This window comes from Arvicanthis niloticus, chromosome 13 (assembly GCF_011762505.2).
Source record: "Arvicanthis niloticus isolate mArvNil1 chromosome 13, mArvNil1.pat.X, whole genome shotgun sequence".
In the NCBI taxonomy this organism is placed as follows: Eukaryota; Metazoa; Chordata; class Mammalia; order Rodentia; family Muridae; genus Arvicanthis; species Arvicanthis niloticus.
This window is the reverse complement of record NC_047670.1, coordinates 29,515,657-29,520,677: the sequence shown is the minus strand read 5'-3', so window position 1 is coordinate 29,520,677 and position 5,021 is coordinate 29,515,657. Positions and strand designations below refer to the sequence as shown.

Sequence of the window (5,021 nt, the reverse complement as noted above, 5' to 3'; positions counted from 1 at the left end):
ATACGTGGCTCCAGTTTGCCAAACATCTAAACATATAGAAAACTATTAACTAACCGGTGGATAGTCCCATTTTCTTGGACAAACCACTGAGGAGTTGACAAACGTGTTTTCACTTTCTATTCCTGGGCTAATCTTAGTGCTGTGGTAAGAGAATTTTCTGTGCTCTGAAAATGTCTGAAATTTCCCTTCTTAAGTGCTACTTTTTATTAAATTTACAGATGAGTGTTTTGTCCTTTGGTTTAAAAGCAAACAACACCAAAACATGAGCAAGACTATCATACTTTAAATCTTGCCTCTACGCAGCGTGGGGGGGGGGGGGGAATCATCCCTTTTGTCTGGCCTGGTAATTGGTCACCAAGTGTTTGGTTAAAGAATGAATTTTCTTCGGTGTCAAACACCCTGACACTGGACTTGATTATTTTAAATTTGTTCACAAGGGTGAGATGATTCTTAGCAAACAAGAAAACTTTGTGCAGAGGAGAACTGTGTCTTAAAATTGGTTTTTCTGTTCAATTCCAATAATTTACTTGTTTTATAATTGTCTTTCCATTACATTGGCTGTTTTTCTTTAGTCAGAGACATGTCTTCATTAGCTTTCACAGTAAACCGAAGAAATATAAAACTATCGATCGAGTCCTGGGCACCTGGATGCTGTGAGGGTGTTGGGATTATGGGCTAGAGAATGCCTCAGCTTTCCTTCTTTTTTTCAAAGCAACTAAAAAAAATGTATCTTCATGTTTGACTCTACAGTTGTCTTTCTTTTCTACAGCTGTGCTCTGATGTTCTAACCTTGAAAGTTCGGCTCCGAAACTGAATTTCTGATCATACTGCAAGTCTCTATTAAAAATAAAAGAACTCCGTATACAAGAAGCACTCACTGCCTACGACAGAAGGGTGAGTGGGTTACCAAACTGGGAGTGTGGAATTCTCAGGACAACGGCTAAGGGCCGAGGTATCAAACATAAAATTGAAACAGAAACGGAAAGATTGATTGTCCTGATATGACAACTGCACTTCGAATTCATCTATTGAAATATTGCACCACGGCCCATAAATATGAACAATTATTATATTTATTTAAAAATGGTTTCCAAAGATATTTTAGCAAATGTGTACATTAGTATCCCTATTTTACCATTACATATAATGTGCAAAAATCAAATTATCATACTCAATCCCGTTAATATAAACAATTAGATAACTTTAGAAATTAATTTTGAAAATAGGCAATTTATTCATTTTTTCATCAATAGAGAGGTTCAGATGATTAAAAATAATTAAATCATGGGAATGGCACTATTTATAAATAGATGGAAGAAAGACAGTGACCCTTTTGTAAACTCATGTTAGAATATGAGTCGGCATGGGGCTAGGAGTGGAGCTCACAAGGCGAAGTACTTATCATCCATCATACATGAAACCCTTAGATCAACCCCAAAGTAAGAAAAGGGATCAAAAGTAATAAAGGGATTCCCAGCTCCAACCGTTAGCCAATCAGGTCAGACCTCTTCAGTTTTTAGTCTTGGTCTCCAAACCGCACCAGTCCAGTCCCAGGGCCTCAGGTACTTTCATAGGAAGGGTCTGTCACCACTGGAAGAGGCTAGTGGATGACCGGTGGCTGTGGCGACACGTCGACTTGATGCTCTACACGATGCGGCCGAAAGTCATGTGGCACCTCTTGTGCCGGTACATGGCACTCTGGCTCCACTAATTGCGTATGGGCGGCTGGCTACCTGTTCTCTGGCTCTCAAGCCTCATAGCTGTCCCCCGCCTTGATGCCCCGCCAGAAATGCCCCAACCTGAAGTGCCTGTGCTTGCACGTGGCTGACCTGAGCATGGTGCCTATCGGCAGCCTGCCTAGCTCACTGACAACCCTGGAGCTGCACAGCTGAGAATCTCGAATCTCGATGATCTGGTTGCAGAAAGAGCAGGACCCCACGGTGCTGCCGCTGCTGGAGTGCACCCTGCTGGACCGAGTGCCAGCCTTCTGGGATGAGCACCTGAAGGGCAGTACCTGATTCCAAGCTCTGTGCTCGCAGGTGCTGGGCAGCACCTACTGGGTCACTGAGACCTGGCTAGATGCCAGCCTGCAGGAGCTCAGCTACCTGCAAAGGCTGGAAGTCCTGGGCTGCACCCTGTCGGCCAACAGCACCCTGCTGGCCGTCAGCAGCTACTTCTGAGATGTGGGCAAGATTCCCCTGACCGTTGGGGGACCTCTCAGCCCAGGGCCTAGTCTTCCTGAAGCGAATGTCTGAAGAGTTTGTGCTTCCAGGGTCCCCTTATTACCCCAGAAATGCCCACACCTGCTCAGATTGTGTCCTCCTGCCTCACCACGCCTAAGCTCAGAGTGCTTGAGGTGCCAGGGCTGGGCTGGGAGGGCCAGGAAGCAGAGAAGGTCCTGTGCAAGGGCCTGCCCCACTGCACAGTTATTGTCAGGGCTTGTCCCAAAGAATCCATGGATTGGTGGATGTGAGGAACCTATCCTAGCTTTGAAAGTGACCTTCTAAGCAAACTGAATCCTGTAAATTAATCAGGCATGAGAAAACTGGAGGACTCAAGAAAACGAAGCTAAGACCTTGGGGCTTCCTGAGCTGGAGTTGTCTGTAATCTGAGTGACCTCAGATTTGTCATCCAGCCTCTGGAAGGCCCAGTTCACACATTTAGGAATATGCATCATAGCTACCTCATGATTCATTTTTAAATCTTAACCTTCCTCTCCCCACCCCCCGACAGAAACACTTTTTTCTCAATACCTGGGGATCAAAACCATGAGAGCCACACTGAAGCCCTGGGAAGCCTTAACAGACCCTAGAAGACCCTTATAGAGAGCTCATTATAGAGAATGGTCAGCTGTGGGTGAATGGGTTCAGGGCTCTGAGGTCGGCCTGGTTTTCTACCTACATGGTTGAGAGACATGGAGGTCAGGGGCAGGGGAGACATTCTGTTTGATTGTCCTAGTTTTCTAAAAGGTTCTCAATCATTTACTGTATTTTGTATCCTGCCCTTTTCAAGTTTTCTACAGCATATAATATTTTATGACTAAAGAAAAAAATGTTTTTGAAAATTTTTTTAAGAAAAATAGCAAAGGGTCAGCTGACTTGTCACCTCACTCTCATATAGGAAACACTGAAGACTTTGTGTTCCCTTGACCTTGGTACGTGGTGTCTTCAGAAACCATTGTACGTTGACACCAACATTGATTTTTTCTTATGGTGAGTCTATCATGATGATTCTCAACCTGTGGGTCCTGACTTTTTTTGGCAACCCTCTATCTCCAAAAATATTTACATTAGATTCATGACAGTAGCAAAATTACCTTAATAAAGTAACAACAAAAATAATTTTATGGTTGCAGGGACACCACAACATGAGGAACTGTACTAAAGAGTTTCGGCATTAGGAAGGTTGAAAAACACTGTTCTATGGGATTTAAAAAAAAAAAATACTGAGTTGATTTGTTCAGTAGAAAACACTGTGTTATTCAAGCCACAGGGGAGAGCTTTCTGATAAGACCATCTCACCTTTTCCTTAAAATGGTCTTTCTTATTGCCTTAAAGAAAGAGACAAACAACTTGATAACCTTTATCTATGGATTACATTTGTTCTTTATGATTTTACAGCCTTGTCACTTGTATGGTTCTCCATAAAGGGTGTGATGGATGCTACAGTATCTTTGACATACGTCATGCACATCATTCTTCCATCTGTGGATTTAAGCCAAGGAAGATTGACTTAGGGTCAATATAACTTACGTTATATTTTACAATGTTTTCTTTCCTTTTATTTTAATTTTTGGTTTGGGGCTGGAGATGAACCAAAGTAAGGGCCTCTGTTATGCTAGGCAAGTGTTCTACACTGAGCTCTACCCTAACCCTATAGTTATTGGAAGAACAATTTATTTCTCTAATTAAAGAAAAGGAGATTTCTTCTTTGAAGCCCCGTTTCTACTTTACTAATAGTCACAGTAAAAAGTGGAATGTGCAGAGACATATATACATCAGAAACTCCAGTACAACATACAGATATTCGGATTTTTTTTTCTTTACTTTTTTTCCCCCAACAAATTTCTGCCATTTTTACTTGTATTTAGAGCAATGAAAGATTCCAAGATTATAAAACGGGAACAGAACATTAGCCTTTAGGACTGGTCCTGCCCCCCAGTGGAGGCCAAGTGATGCCTGAGAACGATGAAGCCCCATCAAAAGAAGTGTCATGCAAAATTTGTTTCTTTTGCAATTTTTTTTTTTTGAATAATGCTTTCCCTCTTGGCTCTCTCCACATCCAAATTTAACTCTTATCTCCAGATTTCTAAACCCGGAGTTTCAGGACATGATCCAACAACTTTTGGGTTCTGGAGACTGTCTCCCTAAAGGGAAGCCACTCTCCCACATGTGTCATATTGATGCCTTTCTATTCTTTAATAATTTCATGAGATGCTTGCTGTATGTACATTTCAGGGCAATGGTCTACTTCATTCATTACCTAAGACTTCTGGAGTTCTCTCACTAGTTATCGATATCATTGTTAATCATTTTTACCTGAGTTTTTGTTTTTGTTTTTGTTTTTGTATGTGCTAGCTAACAACATACTATCTATAATTGTGATGCTAGAGCTGACAGAAACTCTGGCTTTCAAGGAATTCATGGCCCCATCAAAAATTAATCTCCTCTTTCTCCTCTTCTGCCTACTTTGCCTCAAAGAGCAGTAAATCAAACAGCAGTCAAAAGCTGCTAACACACAGCATCTTTTGAGACGAAAACTTATTTCTAGGAAAGTTAAATAGCACAAACACACAGTTTGCCAAATGCTGTTTTAGAATTCCTTGCAAACATCTTAATTAAGCTCAGATAATCCTATAAAGTATTGTATATATATGGAGAAGCTTAGGCTTAGGGAGCTATTGTGGACTTATTCAAAGTCACATTGCAGAAAACATAATTAGAATTTAACCCAAGTTCTGTGTGATCCCAACCAGCCTGCTCGTTTCCTTAATTTTAACCTTCCCCAAAGGCGCCTGGTAG

General features: G+C 41.5%; 1 pseudogene; it reads left to right on the top strand.

Moving 5' to 3' along the window:
• Positions 1-1,582: 1,582 nt before the first annotated feature.
• LOC117719358 (F-box/LRR-repeat protein 12 pseudogene) lies at positions 1,583-2,473 on the top strand (annotated as a pseudogene).
• The last annotated feature ends 2,548 nt before the right edge of the window (positions 2,474-5,021 follow it).